We start from the raw sequence: 24,187 nt of genomic DNA on the forward strand, positions 1-24,187 counted from the left end.
AATGGAGCTTTCTCTCACTTTCTTTTCCACTGCTTGTAATTTATTTCTTTAGTAGCTTGGACAAAAGATGATGTTGTAGTCTTGTTTTATCGTAACAGTAGCAGTAGCAAGGATGGCTACAATAGAATGATTACTCCTTCCCTTTATCTTCTTCCCTGTAGCCTACACTGGTGGAACTTTATAGGGAAGAGGCATGTTGAGAAATGCAGATTCTGGTAAAAAAGTCAACTTCCCACTGTTAGTTTTTGAGTATGTAGAAGTCATAACATACTAACTGAGCTGCAGTGACTTTCAGTCTCCCTTTTGGGAAGGCTTAATGTGAAAGCAAAACCAGGTCTGGGTTATTAGGATTTACTGCTGTAGAAGGCTTTGGAGACTTAATCCAGGGGATACTTTTTAGCTGTAATTTCACAATGAACCAAAACTGATGGTAGCATCTAAATAATCTTGTTCTTCCAAACTTGTTTGTAGGTAGTACTCTGTGTTGGCAATGGTGTCTTTACAGCTAGGCAGCAAGTTGAATCAGGGCCTCCAGAACACAGACATTGACAAGACAGAATAGGAATGGCACTACCTATAATATTACTAATACTGAATATTCTTATTTAATTGTTTGGGGGTTTTTTAATGGCTTGGAAAGGGTCAACTCATTTGAGCTTGCACTCTTATTACTCAGTATAATAATGCATCTCTTCCACTCCTGACTTCTGAAAAATTGTCATCCTGTTAAATCAGTGGAAGTCTTACTATTGCTTTCAAAGAATAAGGATTTCTGTCCCAGTGTGTAGCAGATATATTTCATTCACATATAGTATTTGCAGACCAGTAGTTTTTTTGTAGCAGAGCTATCAATTTGGAACAAGCAAATCCTTCTCTCTGGCCACTGTAGTATTGGGAAAGCATATTTCAAACACTTTACTTGAGGATGCAATACCTCTGTAAAATATCTAGTAAATTATCATTGCTACCTCAAAATCAAAACATTAAAGTATTACTAATTGGGGAAAAAAAAAGAAAAAAAGCTCCAATAGGAATCTTTGACGATGTAGTACTTAATCTCAGAACTAGAATTTAGATTTCAAATGTTGATGTCACATTTTACAGTTATATCTCCAACCAATGTATTGCTAGTAATTTATCCTGCTGACCCAAACATGAAGTCAGTAGTGCAATGTTCTTCTTTAAAGAGTAAGAAGTCAAAGAGACTGCAGATACAGTGACCCTCTCTTCCTGATCTCATTCCACTTTCTTTTTAAAAACAATAGACTAGTGATTAGATACATCAGACTGCTTTCTCCTCATTTCCTTTTCCAACAGGCTTTTTGCAGAGGTTGAAGTTTGAAGGCCTAACTATATTTTCACTTCTAATCCATGAAAAACCTATGTATGCAAAGGGAGTTTTAAGGAACAAAACTGAAATAACATTAAATTCTAGATGACTAAGATTGGCTTTCTGATTATCAGTAACAAACAAACCCCCAAAAAACTGTAAGCAAGCAGGAAATCTTCCTTTTCTATGAAGAACTTGAGGCCTCATGTACGTAAGTAAAATGTTCTTGAGAAACTCAAAATTAGGAACCTCCATTGCTACATAATATCTATTTTTTCCACTTAAGACCTGTTGAAAAATACAATGGTTCTCTGAAGGAACTTGGATAAGGAAAGGGTCATGTTCTGTGTTAGCTGGAATGAGAGTTTGCTCTGTGCATGAAGCAGCTTGTCTGCAGACTCAGAAACAGGAGGATGACAAGGAAACAAAAGCAGTCATAGCTAATAGTTCTGGGGGAGGAGGAGGAGGAGGGTAAAATGTGGATATCACCCTCTGAGATGCTTGTTTGTACATGGCCTTGAAAGGTAAAGGTGAAAATCTGGTAAGGAGGAAGAGAAACTGGAAATGAAAACTTTAATTGCCTACTCGGGGATAAAATCTTAAACTTTTCACTCCTGCGTCCTTAACTAAATCTATTGCTGTAGTAGGACAGAACTAATGGTACAAAGTAGTGTACAAACTGATAACAGCCTGGGGCATGCTGTGCTATCAGCTGGAACTGAGGTGATTAGGGAGATGTGTACGCCACTTGGGGCACGTGTCTACTATAGGAGTTAAGGGGAATTGACTAAAGGTGTGATGCTAACATGTATAATAAAAGATATTAAACCTCGCGTGGATGCTCTCATAGAAAGGTAAGGTAGCTCTTTTTGCCAGAGCCTAATTCTCCAAAAGATTAAAGACCGTTTTACCTCTGACTGAGAGGGCTTAAGTGGGCTTAAATCTGAGTGACTGCAAGCAGACAAGCTCTTAGTTCTGAGTAACTAACCATGGCCCTAGGCCAGTCATCCTCCAAATGTATCTAACTGTAGGATAAAGAAACTGTTTTCGCTTTCAGTGCAGCAAAATAAATCAGAAATAACAGTTCTCAAAAGTTCTGACTTTGGCTAGTGTAAAAACTTGCCAGGCAGAGCTAAAATAAATGTGCATCTCAGTCCTAAAATACTGTTCTTCATATGCTCAAGCGATCACTGGCATAATGACAGTATTGTATGAAGAATTAAATAGACAAGCTCTAAACAGCTACGGGAATTGTTATAATTACATCAGCGTAGAAGGAACTTATTGCTAGAGTTGAATAGGGGGGCTTGCTTCCTGGGCACTAACCTTTCTCCCTATTAATTCTTTGACATGGAAGGAATTAATAAGATTCCCACAGAATAGCTTCTTTATATGGCTTTAGGAACTTAATTAGAATAAAAGAAACAGTACTATCTCTAAAGCTACTTTGTTGCTGTTGGCTTTACAATAGAACTTCTGCCTCAAATGTCCCCGTCTCCTGATTCACTTCCTGCTGTAAACTTAGCAAAACAATAGACATTTCACAGAAGATATACAGTCCTGCATTTCAGCAGCAGAACATGTCAGGCAGAGCTCGTTTATCTGTAGTAAAGGAAGGGCTTTACTCTGTCATTATAAACTAGTGCTGTTTCTGAAGTAGTTACTGTTCAGTTTACTTATGTGGAAAAAACAGAAGGCAACTTACGTTTCGTGCCTGCTTTATTAAAATAGCTCACTCAAGCCTTCAGGTCAGTGGGAAGGACTCCGTGCCATCTGGTGCGTAGGTATCAAAATATAACACTGGTGTCCATAGCTAGGTATGCTAACCTGTAGGGTTCCTTAGCAAAAACAAACAAAAACTTTATTCCTGTATTCTCTGCAGAAAATAAATTAAATGTGTATAGCTGGGAAAAGCTGACTTTAGCCACAATTTTGTTAAAAATTGGATTATTAAGAGGAAATAGGAACATAAATTAGTGTCTTGGAAAAACGGATTGTTTTTACTGAATAGTAGGAAGTTGGTTGTGCTAGACTGTATTTTTTTTTTCACTTTTTTTAAGTTGCCATCAAAGCTTAGGCAAGCTTAAAGAAACTCTGCATACTTGAAGCAGTCCATAGCCAGAACTTTCGCAAATGTTATGATGACATAGAGATATCTTTACCATTGACAGAGAGTCTTCTATGCCTTAATTATTCTCAAATTTTGTACCTATTAAAAGCATATCATTCACATCTGAGATAATCATAGACACTTGTTGTGAAATAGAAAAGTTTGGGTAGTATGAAACACTAATTAAAAACATTAATGTGAAAAACAAGGAGATAATAAAGAATATTTCAGACAAGAACATGTCTTATATGTGAAAAGTTCTTTACAGGGAAAGCTGGGCAGTGAAACAGTGGAATTGATTGATTTGAGTGGAATTAAATTTAATATTCTGAAATTCTGTGTCATTGGTTGGCATATATAATCACTAAGGGCATTACATTTGCAATCAAAATATGGTTCAGGATTTAAATTTAGATTTAAAGTGTAAATAAATAAATATATATAACATCTGGGCTTTCTTAGTTAGAGAGAAACATTCCGAAGAGAATGCTGAAATGTTATTGCAAGAGTCAAGAAACACCAATAAAATTTGCACTGAGTCAAGCCAAGAGACAGAATTTCTTTACTAAGCACTTAAGCACTAATGTGCTTAAAAGAACACATGGAATTTGTGAGGACAGCAGAAGACACAAGAAACATATTTAAAAATAGATTGTGTTAAAAGTAAAAATAACCGTGGGATACTTATCTAAAATGAGAGGAATTTTTTTCCCCCCCCCGAAACTTCCTGTCCTGTTCCTAACAGTCTAAATCAAATGCTCACCAGCAGCGCTGCATAGACTGTTATCCTTTCTTCTAAGAAAAAAGATTGAGATAATCTCTCCCAGGATGTCACATTCTGAATATAACTGAAAATGTTGAGAGAACAACTGAACTTTAATATTTAGGAAAAAAATACCAAAATACTAAAATCAAAATTATTAATGTGTTAAAGTATGATTCACTATATCAGTAAATTATTTATGGCATCATAATAGTGTCATCACGCTGGGAGGTTGCATGACTGATGATTAGACCACTAATCTCTTTTAATTCACTACAAGAAAAACTTAGTGTTTGAATATGCATAAAGATAATTTACATTTTATAAATGGAAAAAAATAGTACTTTATTAACCACTGAGGTATATTTCCCCAAGCAGTTTTTCAAGTACATGTATGTATTTATTCAGTGCATGTGGCCTCAAGCCTGTATATATTCATACATACATTAAACCATGTTGCTGTAAGTAATGAAGTCAAATTACTGCACCAGCATGTGTATTAACCCCAATGCAGACAAATTCTGCTTTCGTGTATAGAGGTCATTCACAGGAAGATCAATAGTGTTGATCCAAAAAGTAGACTAAGATGACTCTAATAATGTTGCTTCCGAATTTTTTCAAATGGTACACTTGGAAAAGGGGAAAAACTTTACAATTAAAAATGTATTTTTAAAATTCTGATAGCTGTTATTGTCTTATTGGCTTCCAAAGGTGTCTAAGCATTTTTCGTCTAAATGTAACAAGCATACGAACATCTTGCAACCAGAAGAGAATATTCAGCCGCTTGAAAATACTATTCCCTAAAGTGGTGCCTCAAGAAACTTCCAAATATTAAATTAAAATGTTCATATAAATTGTCTTTTGGTGAACTTTCTTTTTTCCAATTAATAGTCCTGCCTTTACCTTTTTATCTTTAAAATTATAATTTCATAGCATTTGTAAAGATGTTTCATAGCATTTATAAAGATGTTAATAGATTTATAAAGATGCTTAAGTGAAAAGTTGGAAAACACAACTGTTATTTCTCAAGTTGTATTAAAATCTGAATCCAGTTGTTAGTACAAAAATGTTGTGTAAATTACTCATTTCTGATCACCCTCCATTCCCTTGGAAGGCAGAAACAGTTCAAGTTCCATATGAAGAGGACTCCCAAAACAATGGCACTGCCTTTGCACTATGACATGAGGGCTAAATTTACAGTACCTATATGCAAATATATATATTTTTAAAAATATATAGTTAATATATATGTAAATACAGTAAATATGTATATATAGTAAAATATATACAATGTATATATACATATTATAATGTAACATATATAATAATAAGATGTATATATTTTATATATATAAAATGTATAAGCAATACAGAGGCCTAGCAAAGTCCATGCATGGGAACAGTTGATTTGAAGAACAAGGCCCTATTTCCCTCCTTGTTAAGAGACTGATAGTTTTTGCAACCAGACTCAGGGCCTGAATATACATCTCTTGCTCCGTTTACAGTCATTGCCCCCATACTGGCCTAATATAAGAAAGTGAGCCCTGCTTTTCACAGGTGGTAGCATATATGTGATTGGCACTGTTTTTGTGCACAGTGAAGTGATTTTTGGGGCACAAGGTGGTATTCAATCAATTCTGTGTGGAATAGTTGGGGTTTTTTTGTGTCAGTCCACCACCAGCTACAGGTTGAACTTCTGTCCTCTACTGAAATGGAATTCCCTTTCATCACAATATGAACTTGGTTCTACCAGGGAGCACTATGATTTACAGCGAATTCCTGTTCTGTTTCTTCAATCTTTGAACAAGTTTGAGCATTATTTGACCATACAAAGACATGAATGACTGTTTTGATGTTGAGGTTGAAGAAAGTCTAAGTGTTCTGGCAGGGAGGATTTCCAGCTTTGACAATGCTCTAGGCAAAACGGAAGCTTGATTCGTGTCCATACAGAAAGAGCTGTATTTACGATTATATGTATCATTTGTAATCTCCTGTAAAGAGAGCTGGTTTATGCAAAGCTTGATCTCATATTTAATGAGACAGACTGTGTGGAAAACTAAAGCACATCTGTGGTCAGAAGTGAGAGAAGAAACAATAAATTTCAAGGTTCCTCCTCTCAAATGTGAACTTTTACCTTTCAACTTTCAACACAGGAGAGAGAAGAAAAGGAGATTAGGGAATGGAGAAATCATGTTAAATCTTAGAAAGCTTACCAACCTGACCAAATTTCACAGTAACGTTTATCGCAATTAATTCAAATCAATTTTTTAAGGACATTTCTTCAGAAGGTAAGATTTATCCCAGTGCTATGGTCTCACAGTCCTACTGAGCTAATCTAAATTCCCAGTGAACTTAAAACTCCTTAAGTTAATGAGTCACGCACTTAGTGAAAGAGTACAGGAAGACTTGGCGTCTATGCTGATTATATGCAGACTTGCATAAGAAACATGGCCAAGAGGAAAGTAATCTTAGGACTGTTTTGCAGCCCTACCCAATGATCCAGAGCTCTCGCTGTCCTCAAACCAGGCTGTCCCCTGGGACAATGCTGGAGGCAGATCAGTGATGAGAAGGGCAGATGGGAGGGAAATGCTGAAATTGGTGGAGGAGAAGGCAAAGGCTGAAGGGACGAAATAAGGTTACCGTGATGGCTGCTGCTTGGAACTTGAAATAATCCTCTGTCTAAAACAAATAAGTCTGAAAGATAGGCAAGGGCTGGAATAACAGTTCCGCCTGTGATATTATTCAAGTATCGCGTACCTTCGCGCACAGAGGTTTAACCAAATCAGCAATGTTATTTTAAAGGTGCCTCTGTCCTTGAGCCACCTCTCTCTCAAATGCAGCTGACAGACAAGCCCGCGAAGTCCTGCGCTGTCTCCCCCAGCAAGACGCGGCTTCAGCTGACAGACAGGAGCCAGAGGAGAAGTGTAATAAATGCAGCACCATCGTTGCCGCATTGTGGTGTTAGAGGGCACTGCGTTACACGGCGGGACTGCCGCGGGATCAGAAGGGAAATTAAAGCCTTCAACACTTTCGGGCGTGAAAAAGTCCCTCTCACTTTTCGGGATCTATCGGCTCGGTCAAATTCCGCTTCGGGAAATAAAATCTTCTGCTCGTTCACGCACCCCCGCAGTGGAAGCGGGACATAGACGCAATGTTTTTATTCACGTCGCGCCCTGCCACGTTCCGCAGCGTTAGTGTCAGCGGTTTCCGACCACGTATATACCTATCTATCCGTACACAGCGGCTGCCCTCTCGGCAAGCCGGTCGGGGCGGGCAGGCTGCCCGGCAGGCGCAGGGTAGCAGCCGCTGGCCCCGCCGGGCGCAGAGGCGTACCCCGCCGCGCCGCAGCGGCGAGAACCCCCTCCTGAGGCGCCCCCCGAGCCGGGGGCTCGGCCCGCAGGACCGGCGCGGGGACGGGCCGCGGGCCACCCCGAGGCGCACTCGGCAGTAACGGCCTCCGACAGCCGTTGGAGACCTCGCGCCGGCCCGAAGCACGGACGCACACCGCCACCGCCCTCGCCGCCCGCCAGCTACCTTTGCCCCCGCCGCCCCTGCCAGCCATCGACTAGGAAGCGGCGTTAATTGGCAGTCGCGGAGAGCCAATGGGCAGCGGCGGGGCGGGAGCCTGCCCTTCACCCTCGCCCAATCGGGAGGCGCCTGGGCGTCCGCCAATCGGAGGGGCAGGGGAGGCGGGCGGACGCAGGCGGGCGCGGGGGGCGGCAGTCGGTGCGGTGGGGAGCGGAGCGGTGAGGTTTGTCTCGCGTTCCTCCGCGCTCTCTCGCCGTCTCGTCAGCCCCCTCCCTCCTTCGCCGCCGGCGGGCACAGGAGACGGGCAGTTCCCGGCATTTCAGGTGAGGGCGGTGCCGTCGTCTTGGGCCCTGCCCTCAGGGAGAGGCTTGAGGCGGAGGCCGGAGTTTAGATCCCCGTCGGAGCCTTTTGGGGGGTGGGGTGCGAAATGGCGGGCGGCGGGGTCCCACCGGCGGGCGCGGGGAGGGCGGTTGGTTCAGCCGTCGCGCCTGGGCCGGCGGCAGCGGCCGGCGCTGCCCGTGCCCCGTGGCAGGGTCAGGCCGCGTGGGGCGGGGCGGGGCGGGTGGCGTGCCGTGAAGGCCCCGTTGGGTGCCGGCGGGGGCTCGGTGCCCCTGCGGTGAGGCGGGGGGGGGGGGGTGGGGGGGGTTGCGGACGGCGGACGGGAGTGACAGTGCCGAGGCGCGACGGCGGCGCGGAGGAGCAGCGAGCGCGCGGGGAGCGTGCGCTTCGGGGAGGGAACGGGGGGGGCAGGGGGGGTGCAGGCCCGCGAGCCCCGCGGTGGTGTCGGGGCTTCCTCTCCGGCGGGCGCGGGGAAGGTGAAGCTCTCCTTGCACGGCGCTTGGCGGGGAAGGGCAGGGCTGGGGCTTGCGAGGGATGACGACACTGGCTGTGGGGAGGCTCGGTTCCTGTAGGAGGGAAGAGCAGCTGGCTGGTCGGGGAAGTTTAGTGACCCACTCGGTGGTGGTGACGGCTTTGGGTTTGGGAGGGGAGGAAAAGAGAGCGAGGAGAGAGACCTAAAATTGAGCCATTGGGTTTTTCCTCCCGGCTTTGAAATCCTGGCGTCCTGGATGATGGCAGGTAACGATGCTGATTTGGTGGGAGGAGGTGTTTCAATGGGGGAGAGTGAGGTTTTAAACGGCTCACAGCCTCCTGAGTACCGGTAATGACCCACCTAAGTCAGGCTTCTTGGTCTTGCCGTTGCCTTCTTCTTTCTTGACTTTCCCTTTTTTGGCTGGTGGAAAGAATCTCCTCATCTCTCAGAGCGAAACGTCTGTGTGAGAGACAGAAGTCTCTTTATGTGCATTGAGGCTACCTGGTTAGAGAAAGACTGGGTATCTACAGTGTCTGCCTGGCTTGCTGTATTCATCTTTCCCAGCTGCTTGGCTGGGAAAAGTCTGGTTGGAGTGACTCAGAAGCTGATAAACTCAGTCTTCTGAGGCTTCATCCTTTTGCCCTAGTAGTAAAGGAAGCCAGAAGGGTGCGAGTGACATGCTGTCCTTTGTAAACTGAATGTTTGAAAACTAAATGTAATGTTGCAGTTTTAAATTTCCAGTTTTCTTGGTAGCCATTCTGGATTAAAACCATAGATTAGTTAGGATAATTTAAAACAAGTACACACCACTGCTCACATTTCCTGTACCTATTTCAGTAAGTTTGATCATTTGTACTTGACCCAGACTGGGGTAGAAGATGAGCCTTTGCATGTGCTGGATGCTTTTGTTTTCTTCTGTTGCATGCCACGATCTCATAACAGACTGCTTGAAAGGTTCCCATAAGGCTGTTTTTTCTTGCTACAGGGGGAGTTTTTTCCCTTTTGCTACTTTGGATTTAATTCCAGAATTTGTTCAGCCCTTCTCTAAAGACAAAACCTTTCCACTACTTTGAAAAGGTAAAAACATTAACAGTGCATTATTATAATAGTAATAGTGAAGACTGCATTATGTAAGCAACTGAGTTTTCATTCTGGTTTTAGTGCAGCAAAAAGATCATTCTCGTATGTCTGTGATGAGACCAATAGAAAAACATTGCTTCATTGCTTTCTTGGGAGGGGGGGGCGGGGCGGAGCAGAGCGGAGAAGACTTGTATTTCTCCTTAAAGGTGAGAGGTAACTAGAACAGTTTGCCAACTGTATTTCAGATGGGCAAAACTTCTTAATTGTGTTTTTAACTATTAAGATTATTAGCACCAAGGGCTAATGTACTTGCTCTTTCATACCTGCACCTGCTTGAAATTGTATTTTGTCAAACTTGCAATTTGCCTTCAAAGATAGTAGAGTTATATTCTGCCAGTTATGACTGAATGAGCTTAAATAGTAGCATGTATTAGTGCATGGGGCATGTCTAATTAGGACAATGCAGCATCATTTTAGAGATCTCTGATCATACTATACCACAGCTTAGGTATGGTAAGCAGGAGAGGAGTGCAGGTGCTACCTCGTCCTCTGTAGTGTTAACCTTGGCATGGCTGTTCAGTGTTCAAGTGCTCCAAACTCCCCTTGGTGTGCATAGTTTACAGTTCTAGAGTCAGTTTCTTTGGCTCAGGGTCTATGTGTTGTGCAGTGCCATACTAGAATAAACATTAAAAACTGCCCTGGGGGTTAAACTGCATACCACACATCAAGCAACAATATCTGTTAAAATGAAGATACATAGCACAGTTGTAGTTAGTGATGAAATAGTTTATTAATGGTTGATAGGCAAAATTGTTTGGAATTTTTTTTTTACTGAATGTTTTTTTCTCTCATCTTGAAGAGGGTGTGCCGCAAGTGGATGCAGTAGTTAATATCGAGCTGACAAATTAGATGGCATTTATGATTGCTGGGCTTGATGTTAGCCGTATGCATCTTTGTGGATGGTCTTAAGTGCTTTTTAACTTTTTTTTTTTAACTCTCATAAGTTTACGAGAGAGTTTCTATATTCCACAAGTCATCTCTGTAACAAAACATTCATTTTACTTTGTAGTGTGTATATTTAATTGTATTTTTCTAATTTTTCTTTTTTATTCCTTTAGTGCTTGAAATACCATTATAGTAATGTCGCTTTCTGACTGTGCAGTGATATTCTGGGCAACATTTTGATCTATGAATGTTTGTAAGTAATACTTTCAGAAAATACCTAGATGATATATTTTTCTAATGGGTAGATGTCTGCTTTCTTTTGTTGTATCAGGGCACTTGAACATTGGTCTGAAAATCAGTATTGTGAACCTGTTATTTTTACCAGGTGACATGTTTGGATGATTTAGTGTTAGGCATGAGAAGTTTTGTGCTCATGGTCTGTTTATACAGCATATGGGTACCTTTTCCTTCTCTAGAGCTGAGCGAGCTACTTGATGTTGCCATAAGATGTCCTTATGGCAATTCTGTGCTTCCCTGATTGTGGTTAAAATGAGCCAAAAGGTTACTGTGACTTGAATTTGTAGCCTGTAAATGCAGGACAAGAGACTTCTGTGCTTGTCACAGGAATGGCAAAGGATAAAATGCTTAGCGGTGCTGCTAGTCAAGAATTGCCCGTGCTTGTGTCAATCTGTGGGAGTAAAAAATTAGCTAAAAGGTAACTTTCTGCTTCTGAGATGGTGCATGGTTTTCTCAATATGGGAGTAGCAGGTCCTGGAAAAAGTTGCATCTTCTCATACAATAAGCCAGGAGAACGGTAGATGCAGATTGAAGTTTTTTTTAATAGACTTGTTTAAACATGCATGTAAACTAATACACTGGAGTAGTGTTTTGTTCATTCTTGGGATCTCTGCTTTTTAAAAGAAATTCTAAGATTTAATGACTTACTCGTTGCCTGAGACCTGGAATGAAGTCTCTAATGCTTAAATTGAACACTAATCTGTGAGATGAACAACTTTTCTGTAACATAGGAATTAATTCAAATTCTGTCTTAATCCAGAAAACTTCACGAAGTGGCATTGTTCCTTTCAACTAAACCTAGTTACTGATTTTTGGCTTGACTTAATATAATGATGAATTGTTCTCAGGACATGAAAAGGAAGAAAGCAGGAAGTAACAGTGATGTAACTGTACTGAGATGAACCGAGCTAAGTATTCTGAGTCTGTGGTTGAATAGAATGGTGTACTTAATATGAATGTTACCTGGCTAGTTGACTCACTGGGGTTGGGAAGAATAACCTGAAGTCGACAGTAAAAAGGCTGTTGTATTCCAAGGTTGGTTCCCAGTCTACAGTCATAGTCGAATTTGTCACGAGGCTTGAATGTCATTCCTTTATGTGCTATCCTGCAAGGTACCTTCCTTGGGGGAAGGGAACAGTCAAAATTTCTCTAATGGTGTTGGTCTAGAATCTGCATTGATGTGTGCTCCTTGGAGTGTGAGTGATTCTGCTTGAGCCACTGTGAACTGGTGTGCATTGGTAGACGCCGGTGAATCTTGGTGGACAGGATATGTCAATATTTGAGAGAGTAACCAGTCCTAATTAGTAAATAGGGATAGAGCTAGCATGGATATTGTAACACTGGACAGTAATGAGCTCTGAAGCAAAAAGAAAATGTCTCTAAGGCTTTAAGTGATGTTCAACTTTTGTTTGTTTGGTTCAACTTTTTAGAATATGCAAATATTTTAAAACTGTTCTGGCTTACACAACATGTTGTAAATATTTTTACAGTGTTGGAAACCAGTATCTTGCAGTGTTTGGTTTTGGGCCAATGCATGTTACTAACCCTTTTTGCTTCTGTAGGACTCTGCTTTAAGTTAAGAATTTCAAGGCATCTACAGACCAAAAATTTTAAACAAGCTTCTTTGCCTTTTATCATATGCTCTAGACCAGTGAATAACAAACCAGACTACAATATAACAGCAAATATGGTCAGAATAAGAGCAGTCTGTCAAATCATGTTATTAAATATTTGTTTCAAACAGTTTTACTGAAACCAAAAAGGCTGGGTTTTATGTAATCTTTTGACATAAACTTATAGATGTGACATAGTAGATGCCCTGAGAATGGGTACCACGCAGGTTTTAAGTGACACTGTGAACTTGGAGTTCACAAGTATGTGTTTTAAATATCTTCTCATGCCTGTTGTGATTTATGTGTCACAGAATCATGATGTACTTGCAAACTCTTAGCTTTTGATTATAAAGTAGTGGGTTGTTTACTAATATTAAAATTGGATGACTGTGGTGTTCCTGTAATCTTCATTGTGAAGTGTCATTTTGCAGAAGTGTGATATTCTTTCTGTCTTGTTGTTATTATTATTGTGTACATGAGTAGCACAAATAGGACTCATAAATCTGATTTTTATGTATGAGAATGTTAATCTCCCCCACATATTGGGCTGATGCATGGCCAGCTGGTGATTGTAACAACAAAAAGTGTGTATTGACTGAGCTCTGAAGGGACTAGCAGAGTTCCCATATCTAGCATCTCAAACTCTGCTTTCTGAACATAGCCAAGGGTTCTGGGTTCCAAAAACACCTTGCACAGAACTTCTTACTTAGCATTGTAATGGTAGGTGAATATTGAAATAAGAATTTTATTTGTTCTCAATAGCAGATGCACAGCCATACTTCACTATTCTTTTAAGCTTATGTGTTTGGGTTTTTTTTTTCATTTCTGACTTAACAGGTCAAATAAAGGGTGCGGGGTGAATATGCTTAATGTGTCCTTAAACGGGGTAATGTGAAGTACTGATTTCAATAAATAATCTGCCACGAGTCACAGGACAGACGGGACATCTTTTTAGTTTGACTTATGCCTCTGATTCTCTCCCTTAATAGAGGCTTTCTTGGCAAATTGACAGATACCTGGATCACTGCTGAGTGGAACAACGCTGCTTTCTTGTCAGGAAAAATGATAAATCTACAGCAAACAGGTCTAGGTATGTTAAAGCAACTCTTTATGTTTAATGGAACCACATGTATACATCAACTTGTAGGCATGCTTACTTCCACAGTCCTTGAATAACATTTTTAAAAGCATTTTTTTCCAAAGTCCTCGGGTTCTCTCTGTCCCTTAATAGTTACAGAAAAAAGCTTCAAAACTTTTTTTGTTTTGTCATTTACCTGAAATAATGTAACCAATCTAAGTAATCTAATATCTGGGCAACATACAATTGTGCTTAACTTGAAGGAGCCATTGAACAGCTTGGTTAAGCTCTAGGGTGAACTTAACTGAATGGAATTATTCCCAAGTTCTTGCTGAGTTGAGGTGATGGTTCCATTCCAAAGTGTGAGCACTCTGTTTTACGTGTGAGAACTGAAATTGGATAACTGTTTCCTTTAAACAACTTTTCTTTAATCTTTGTGTGTTAGGAGAGAACTTCATGTAAAGAATGCTGTCAGTCCTGTATCATTCAAATACAGTGAGAAATAAATTGAGTGGTTAGCTGGTCCTCTTTTGGGCAATTAAATTTCTTAGAAACTCTTATGCCCACAGCTGGAACTGTTGCCATCTCATTGATTATTTGTATTGGTCTACTATTATGGTAGGCCACTAGTGTTTCCACTGGTTTACACCAAGTTGAATATATTTTACTGCCATTCTGCTTTCTACTAGTGGGTTTTTTTGGCCCAGAGAACTTCTAGGGCTGCGAGTCATTCTTGCTTTGAGTTGAGGTTTTTGTCTTTTTTGAAAGCTGGGTCAATTGAAAGTAGGAACAACCAGCACATATAGATAAAGTATGATCAACCAATAACCTGTGATTCATAGTGCCACTTCCTAAAGCAAACTTTCATGCTGTCTTAGTGAACTGAGTCCTAAATGGAAAGAGAAGTGAAACAAGTTGTATAATGTGACTGTATCATTGATGGCCTATGCTGGGTTGATCTTGGCTGGATGCCAGGTGCCCACCAAGTCACTCTATCACCCCCCCCCCCTCAAGTGGACAGAGGAGAGAAAATATAACAAAAGGCTCGTGGGTTGAGATAAGGATAGGGAGGGATCACTCACCAATTACCATCATGGGCAAAACAGACTCGACTTGGGGAAATTAATTTATTTCCAATCAAATCAGAGTAGGTTAATGAGAAATAAACCCAAATCTTAAACCACCTTCCTCCGGCCCCTTCCTTCTTCCTGGGATCAACTTCACTCCCGATTTTTCTCTACCTCCTCCCCCTGAGCAGTGCAGGGGGATGGGCAATGGGGGTTGCAGTCAGTTATCACATGATATCTCTGCTGCTCCTTCCTCCTCAGGGGGAGGACTCCTCACACTCTTCCCCTGCTCCAGCATGGGGTCCCTCCCACAGGAGACAGTCCTGCACGAACTTCTCTAATGTGAGTCCTTCCCGCGGGCTGCAGTTCTTCACAAACTGCTCCAGTGTGGGTCCCTTCCATGGGGTGCAGTCCTTCAGGAACAGACTGCTCCAGCATGGGTCCCCCGCGGGGTCACAAGCCCTGCCAGCAAACCTGCTCCAGTGTGCGCTCCTCCCTCCACGGGTCCACAGGTCCTGCCAGGAGCCTGCTCCAGCACAGGCTTCCCACGGGGTCACAGCCTCCTTCAGGCATCCACCTGCTCTGAAGTGGGGTCCTCCATGGGCTGCAGGTGGATATCTGCTCCACCATGAACCTCCATGGGCTGCAGGGGGACAGCCTGCCTCACCATGGTCTTCACCAGGGGCTGCAGGGGAATCTCTGCTCCGGCGCCTGGAGCACCTCCTCCCCCTCCTTCTTCACTGACCTTGGTGTCTGCAGGGTTGTTTCTCTCACATATTCTGGCTCCTCTCTCCCAACTGCTGTTGTGCAGCAGTTTTTTTTCCCCCTTCTTAAATATGTTATCACAGAGGCACTACCACCACTGCTGATGGGCTCAGCCTTGGCCAGCAGTGGGTCCATCTTGGAGCTGGCTGGCATTGGCTCTGTCAGACAGGGGAAGCGTCTAGCAGCTTCTCACAGAAGCCACCCCTGTAGCCCCCCCGCTACCAAAACCTGGCCACACAAGCCCAATACAGGGCCTAACAATGAATTTGATAGCAGTTGTATTATGCCACAAGTTATGCCTTTTCATTTAATACATGCAATGATTTGATGCAGATTTTTTTTTAAGGTGTTGTAATGAGATGTACCCTACTCATGGTGTCTGCAGGATAGGTAAACTTATTTGCAAATTTAGAATTAACTTCCTATTCTTCTGTTTCTTGCTTATCATCTTTTCTTGCAATTTTGGCTATATCCTCAGGAGCATGTTTTGGAGATGGCTCTAATGAATAGGCACTTTTTAATCTGTGGATCATGCATTGACATTCTATAGACATCTAAAGAGATGATCTTTTGTATAAACAGATTTTAATTGCTGCTGCTCTTAAAATGTTAAAGTAGTTTGATTATCCAGTTGCTAACAGTACACAGTACAAATGCAAAAGAATGATTAATAGATTTTAATGCAGGAAGGAACCATTTGTAATCATCTGGTCTTATCTGAAAAAGACAAGCCATAGGACTTCTGTGAATGAATCCCTGTTGCAATTTGATGTAGCCACAAAGAAAACTTCCCATTTAGAAAGAATGGATGTAGAGTCCACCACAGCCCTGTTAGTTGCCCAGTTGGCTGATTAGTCCTGCTGTCTGAAACAGGGTAGTCTCTCTGATGTGTAGTGAGATAATATATCCTTCTAGCTGCCTACCTGACAGCACTTTGTTTATATCCTACAATTCATTGAGCACATTTAACTGAGGATTCCTCTCCATTTCAGAATTCTTCAACCTTGATGCTTAGGCCATCTTTATGAGATAGGAAAATTAAACTTTGTCTTGGTACAGCCCAATGTGAATTCCAAATTAGCATCCTTAGCTTGTGCTCATTTTGGCAAACAATCCAAATAGGTTTATCAGCACTGTATTCTCTGTTATTTACTATTTCCCTAGGCTGTTTCTTAAATCGGCTGTGCAGTAGATCAGTCATGATTCCTGATCTTTTTTTGAGGTTACTGATAATAATGGTAAATACTTAGTGGTAGCTTGGTGGACACATCCTGCTTCATAATATTTCTTGACTCTGTATTTTGAGAGCTTAAAATAAATGTAATATCAGACTGAGCTTGTATCATTCTGTATCTTAATCAGATTACCTTGTGGTAGCAAGTTGAATGCTGTGTTGAAACTTAATGTCCTCGGCATAGTCATTATCACTCAGGATGGTGACCTCACAAAAAGACGATGCTGTTAAGAAGGTGGTTGTATTGATTTTTCTTTTTACCTATGTAATAATAATTATTGACTTGTTATGCTCAAGTGGAATCTTATTTGTTCCATTTTGATTGACTTGTCTTTACTAAACTATGTCCCTTTTAAAATGCTTATGTGACAATAGTTTTTCATTAGTCTTCTGGAACTTCCCCATTATTCAGAACTTTTTAGAAGTTCATGACTTACAGCCTCCCAAATAATACTTTAAAATTCTTGAACAAAAGCTAATTTGGACATGCTTGTTTGGACTCCTAAGCCCTTTTGATTTCTAATTTTAGAGCTAATAATCATATCACTCAGAGATGATTATTTGTTGGCATTTATAGATCCTCTGACTGTTACTACATTAAAATGTTGATACCTTATGAATGATAGCATTGTTGCTAAAGTTGTTCTACAGTAAAGGAGCTTTAAGTATATTTGATGTCTACCGCTACAACTACCTCTGTTCTTTCTGCTGTCTTTCATCATTCCTAGCTTTTGTTACATGTTACCATGAACTTCCCGTCTTTTCCACTTCATGTATAGCTCTTCCTGTAGCTACTTTGTTTTCTTCTTCTAATGTGGCTTTGGGGACAGCTATTAAAAAAATCTTGTGTGATTCCCTATGATTCTTCTGTGATAAAGTAATATTATTTTATCAGATTGCCAAATCTGAGTCTTCTCAGTTGAAGGTGGAAATGGTCTGAGTCAACTCAGGACTGGTGTGCAGGTAGTCACTTCTAGTTCTGTCATCCATTCTCTTTTGAGGTACAGTATACATGGAGTTCCTTTGTGTTGGATGCAACGTGCTCTTTGAGTTAGGACATTGTTACCTATAACATATGTTAAATTCCATGCCGATTTTAGAATTGGGAAAGTGAAACATGGAACATATGTCAGTGGGACCATAGGGCCCCATGGTAATGCGGCATTCTCCTTCACACAGCAGCTCGCTGCAGAAGGAGCTGACTCTGCTGTGTTGTTTAGTGTGCTTTAGTGGTCTCTGGTAGATACCGGTTAGTGCCCATGTGGTGCATGAGCTATTGGAAGACATTCCAGAATGTCTGTGGAGTGTTAGTGTTCTTTAAAGTTGTTAATAATTCAAACGAGTAATGAATATTATTGCAGAAGTGTCACCACTCCTTTCTTGACCACTTAATCCTCTTTACCTACATTATAACCACTTACAAACTGTTCAGTGATGTGACTTGTACAGTGAGGTTTCAGTGCTATTAAATGGGCTTGATTTATGTTCCCAAATGCAAAAATCTAATCTCTTGTGTGCCTACCACTTACACGTAAACAATGAAAATATCTTTTTGTCTGTCTTTCAGTGTATCAGACTTTCTGAGGAGTATCTTTTGTGTTGTATGTGTACTTGCTTATTCCTTTTGTTAGCATAACATCTTGTAACTCATTAAACTAGCTCAGAAGCTTGTTGCCACTTCTACTCACAGTGATAAGGCAAGTAACTTCAAAACCAGTGACAGTCTGTGTTGCTACTAAAACGGGAAATCAGGTTCTTTCCCTGGTGCCCAGCTATTTGTTCTCAGTATGTGCTCTGTTGGCTCTATTTATGTGGCTGTGCTGTGACCGGAGTTGGTTCCCTGGTCCAGCAAGAAACTTTATTTTTGGCAGAGTAATTTTCAGCTGGATAAAGCTTAGCACCTGGCTTCCTGAATAGAATCGATGGCATAGGAATGAGTCATGAGGAGTGACTGGAGACGTGGGAGAAAACTGGATCAGTCTTTGTCAGCGGAACAAATTTATACCATAATAAAGTGATCAGGCTAGGTATTGAGATGAGCAGTACAGTGAATAATTTTTATGAAGTTGAGCTGTAAAGTGAATGTTGGATGTAAACAAGTCTTTGTATAGTGCTTTTATAATCCCTTGTATGCCAAAGATGGTCAGTAAAGTAAGGAAAATGGAGTGTATATGAATGCAACAGTGTTGCTCATCCTAGCAGCTGAAGCTGTGCTACATGAGCTGCTGAAATACAACTAAGAAAGATTTAAGACTTATTGCCTAGAGACTGTACCCTTAAACTCTTTATAGTTAAGGCAATTGAAGATGTGCTTAAACTTATGTTTCTTGATTTTTACCAATTTTAAATGCATGGCTGAATACATAATAAGTATCAAATGATCTTGAATTCATAAATTTAAAGGTAAACTTGCTGGTTTTTTCTTGAATTTTGCTTAAAATATTTTAGTATGGAAGGACCAGAAGACAGAATTGAAATACTTTTCAAAGTTGAACAAGTTCCAAGTAGAAAGGAGCTGAAAGTCTTTGCCTTTTGACTTCTAGAATACTCACTTGTAAGTAACTTAGATGTTTCTAATGTGTAATGCTGATATATATTCTTATGTAATGAAATACTGTATTTATAAAAAAAAGTGAATGCTAAATAATTTTTTGAAACTCCTGGCTGAAGATTTAAATTAATCTGTTAACACTTTATTGTTAAACTAGGTTTTCAAGAACTAGCTCTGAATTCCAACTCAATATTTAATTTCCAAAATTGAGGCAATCTTGTGGAAAGAATCAAGTGGGTTTTTTTAGAATGTTAGTCTTTTTTTTTTTTTTTTTTTTTAAACAGGGAAAAATCTAGGTATACACAAAAACCATGCCAGCTCTCTTATTTCCTAGACTGGAAAAACTGCTTCCCTACCTTATTGTAACCTGTCTGGGTTTTTTGTTTTTTCTTTTTTTTCCTCCCACAAAAATAATTGAATAGAGTTGGATCCTCCTGTTACTTTTGTTCTATGACACTGCTCAGTCTGCTTTCTTGACTATTCTCAGCAAAGCACTGTTCCACCTGATGTTTTTTTTGAAGAAGGTGCACAGATTGGCTAGCAGAGAACATCTTTCCAAGAAAGCAAACTGAGCAGTATTGCAGAACACTTTGTCCTTTTCTTTGTTTAATTGTTCTCTGCACTGGGAAAAGTGACAGTTCATTCACTGGATATCATGAATGGCTTGTCTGTTCATTGAGGTAGGACCAAATCCATTATTTATATTCCTAAACACAAAATTGAGGAGATTAAAGGACAATCCATATAATTTTAAAGGATCTATAGGTGAACCTTAAAATTGATTTGAAATGAGAGTTGATCTTAAAATTGGTTTGAATTTGGCTAAGAAATCCTTTTTCTGAAGTAGCATATAAGTAGCTTTGGCTTGTAGTATCCCTGTGGCAGAGAACAATATGTGGTTCTGGTCTGTATCTAATTACTGTATTTTTAGCACTTGGTTTAGATCAAGCTATTACATAGTTCCTCGTAGAATGTACATCCTGTGAGTTGTATGGGTATCATGAATAAAATCTGTGCTGTGCAATTTTAATCATTGTCAAGTCAATAACAAGCAGTTCAGTAACTGATACATGCAAATAGATAAAACAAAGATCATACATTAATTCTGGATTTTGGGTTATGCAAGACAATCTATAGCTTCTTTGCTTTAGACTTTGATCAGTCTAATAAAATATGATGCAGTCTCACTTTCTCCAAAGATCCAGTTAGCTGGGTTTTTTTACTAGCCCTGTAGAGAAACTAAAACTGCAGTTGGAGATCTTTGATATTTCTGCCCTTTTTCCCTCCTCCCCTTTCTTGCAAAAGAGGCTAGATAGGAAGCACTTTTGCTTCTACATGTTATTAGGTATTGCAGAAACACTTTCCTTTGTCTAATTAAGGACAAACTGTGCTAAATTTAGCATGTAATGCCTACCAATGTATTGCTGAACAAAATTACTAGTTTTATAGTAATTTTAGCAGTTTTTATGCTCTTTCCAAGAGATCTTACTGCATAGCAAGGAAATATGGCAAGAGTTGAACAGGTTTTGATGTTTTCAAGTACATGTAAAGGTATTTTCATTGCACACATTTTATGTATTTTTTGCGTTTGCAGTGTTTATTTCACATTTTATACATATGGGTAAAATACTACATTTTTTGAATGAATGCTGTCCCAGTATCACATCTTTTGAGATTGAGTTGTGAATGACGTTAGTAGTTCAGCTGTGAAGTTTATAAAGTTTCTATGAGATTTTTAATTTTCAGGGATGTGTAAAGTATCTAATTTGGCTAGCATACTCACTGGAATGCAATTTATTAGGTAGGAAAAATACTGTGAAAAGCTATTGTACAAATTGGCTCTTTAAAGCTGAAGATTTTATAAACATGCTTCTCTAAAAATGTGTTTTGAATTTGTCATGGAAAAATGTATCACATGAATCAATTTTTATTGCAGTGAACAGTTAAGAGAACAAAGTTATGTAATCTCATTTCAGAAAAGCTTTTATAAAAATCTTCTGAAACACTCTTTATAATGCAATAGCAATTGACTTGGGCAGTGTTTAGCCCTGCAAATGAGGAGAAATAAGCAATGTAAAACAGCTATTGTTAAATTGTTTTGTCACTGTTGTGATGGCTCTCCCAGTTTGGGGTTTTTTTTTGTTGGTGGTGTGTTGTTGTTTTTTTTTTTGTTGGGTTTTTTGTTTTGGTTTTGTTTGGGTTTTTTTTTTGTTAGTATTAGACAACTGATATGGGGCTGCTGATGGTTTGGGGGTGTGTCTGTGAATGAGGTTGTGGTTGACTCTTCACCCTCCTCCCCCCATAATATAAGTAGTATTAAGGCTGTATCCATTATTTACCAATAGCCTAAGATTTCTGAACAGGGAGCACTGCCTCATACCGGTTGAGGGTTAGTTGCTGCCTGTCCTATTCATTTATATAATAAGAGGATACATGTGTCTGAATTTGTTTTAAAATAATTACGGTCCTCTAGGAATCTCTGTGTTGTTCTTCAGAGCATGGGTCTGTCTTCCAGAATGAATTAAATTTGAGCTACTTTCTCTAGTTATGCAGTTGTGTTGGCTCATGAGAATTATTGGAATGTGCAAAGAATAGCATGTTGCACCAAGGCATTTACATCAGAGTCAGCGTGCATGTTTAAATTTGGAGTACTGTGAAAAATCTCAATCTGGCTGTAGTATCTGCCCTAAAAGAGGAAGGAATGCAAGTCATGTCTTCTGTGTATTTCACCATCGCCCAGTTTCAACTGCTTAACTGCTTTATGTAGCTGTGAATACTAAAAGGGATCTAACTACATAAGCTTAAAAAGACATTTTTAAATCTTGTTTCCCAGTTGGCTAACTTTCTTTGTGAATGTTTTTCTGTTTTAAGGAAAAAAACCAAAATCATCATCTTGGGTGAAAGACAAGTGCAAGTAGGGATTTGGCATATATATGTCAAATGCATAAAATGAAAATGGAACAACTTAGTTTTGTTTAAAGCTAGCCTACTGAAACTTAAATATTGAAGCAAGCGAGAAGTTACCTACTTGAAAATCCACTTAATTTGTTATTGTATTTCTTCTGATTTTGTCTAGAATTTAAAACTTGATATAGAATTACTGGTTATCTGTGTTAAGCTGAATGAATTCAGATGGTAACTTGCATCCAGATCCTGAAATTGTTGAATAAATTCTTGGGCTATTACTATTGAAATACCCTAACTAGAGGACTGTAAAAGATAAGTTTAGAGACTTTCAGAATTTGGATAAGCTTTCAGTGCCTTTATCTTACAGGCAAAAGTGCTGGATTCGTACTTGACCTTGAGCCAGAAGTTTTTCGCATAGCTAAAAGAACCCTTTCTACAGCATTGTATTCTGATTACTTTGTGTCAGTGACATTAGTATGACTTTTTTCCTTCTTTCTACCTGTCCTACTTATATTGGTGCTAGCTTCTATTGACTCTTACCTTTCACAGACACTAGAAAACAGACAGTGGTGTTGCATGTTGATTTCTGTCTGTCAGTTGGAACCATGTGGAGTTAGTAAAAGTAATTTCAATGTTAATTTTGCTAGGACTTAGTCAAAGCTATGTCATCACTAAATCTGTTCAAATGGCCTTCTTTGCTGCATTGTTTTTAGGTTGAAAAGGCTATCTTTAGAAACTTCTTTATTTGATGAATTCTGTAGGGATATAGTTCATATATTCTCATACAAGCAACGAGGGAGAAGTTAGAAAAACCCTTAGGACTCTTCTGGTATCACATAACACTTCTTATGTTGCAATTCTGAATTGTTCCAGTTAGTACCAGGCATTGTTATTCGGAGCCTCAGAATGAAGACCAACAGAAGATTTGTGTGTCAACTACTGTAGCTTCTTTTACAAAAAGCTCTCAAAGCTGAACTACAGGTGGATACTATATTCTAACAAAATGTTGGCTAGACTTAGACTGGTTTGGTGTCATTAGAATTCTTCAATTTGTGTAAACATAACAATAAACACATAAACATTTCTGAAAGAATAGTTGCCTTCCTTTGAAAGGAGTTTTAGGTGCCAGTGGTAGAAATGCAAGACTGAAATATTTTGATTTAGAGCTTTATCTTTTTTGGGGAATGTAGTTGAGCATTGATCGTTACTGACTCTCTCCACAATCTTGTGACTTGTGTTGAGAATTGTAATATTGGATTGCCTATGCTCTCAGAGCAGCATTAAGCACAAGATCAGATAATTGAATGTTTAATAATTGTGTGAGGGTAATATGAGATACAATGCAAATACTGGGGGGGAGGGGGGCTATAAAGAGAACAAACCTCATGCCAATGGATGTTACAATAGAAGTATATTGATATGATAAGAAACAGTTATACCAGAATGTAACAAGCCCAGGACAAAGACTACTTTGTTTAGTACGTGTGTAACAAATTAATGTTCTTTCAATCTGTTAGTTACTTGTGTATTTGCAATTTACGTTATGCAAAATGGACTGTAATGGAAAACCTATATCATTACATGAATTAGATATAGCCTAAATTTTCTGTGTTGTACCAGAAAAATGTTATGTTACCATGAAATTTTTCTCCAGGTATTAGAATTTGTAGTTAAAGGATTAGTTAATGGCTTTGGCTGCAAGATTCAACTGTGTAGCCTTCTATTTAGCATAAGAAAAAAAGAAAAATGGACTACAATTGGACTCAATGTGTGTGTGCAGGAGGTAAACAAACAAATGAAATGTAACTGGCTGTGAGAATGGTGCTTTTATGATTGTGATCTAGTTCTCATCTTTTGGAAGTTGAATGATTGAAGATGTCTTGTGAATTGATAGATACCAATTGGAGAGTCTCCATCACTGGAGGTTTTCAAGATGCGACTGGACAGGGTGCTAGATAATCTCATCTAGGCTCCCTTTCCCACAAAAGGTTGGACTAGATGATCTTTCGAAGTCCCTTCCAACCTGGGCTGTTCTGTGATTCTGTGATCATTATAAATTGACAAATACTCAGCCAAGGTATTTCTTATGGGATCTGACTACTGTAGCA

At 39.7% G+C, this 24,187-nt stretch overlaps 1 protein-coding gene across 6 annotated transcripts in view; it reads left to right on the plus strand.

Annotated features, from left to right (window-relative positions):
- Nucleotides 1-7,961: 7,961 nt before the first annotated feature.
- Nucleotides 7,962-24,187, plus strand: part of PACSIN2 (protein kinase C and casein kinase substrate in neurons 2) — a 64,831-nt gene continuing 48,605 nt past the window's right edge. For 4 of the 6 annotated variants that reach the window (XM_050915871.1, XM_050915834.1, XM_050915862.1 and 1 more), the window contains exon 1: nt 7,962-8,054. The gene's annotated coding sequence lies outside the window, so the exon portion shown is untranslated. Of the gene's footprint in view, nt 8,055-13,489; nt 13,568-19,155; nt 19,176-24,187 lie in introns of those variants that run through there. The other 2 variants (XM_050915841.1, XM_050915851.1) reach the window with 2 other exon arrangements.

The sequence above is a fragment of the Gymnogyps californianus genome, chromosome 1, assembly GCF_018139145.2.
Source record: "Gymnogyps californianus isolate 813 chromosome 1, ASM1813914v2, whole genome shotgun sequence".
NCBI classification, from domain to species: domain Eukaryota; kingdom Metazoa; phylum Chordata; class Aves; order Accipitriformes; family Cathartidae; genus Gymnogyps; species Gymnogyps californianus.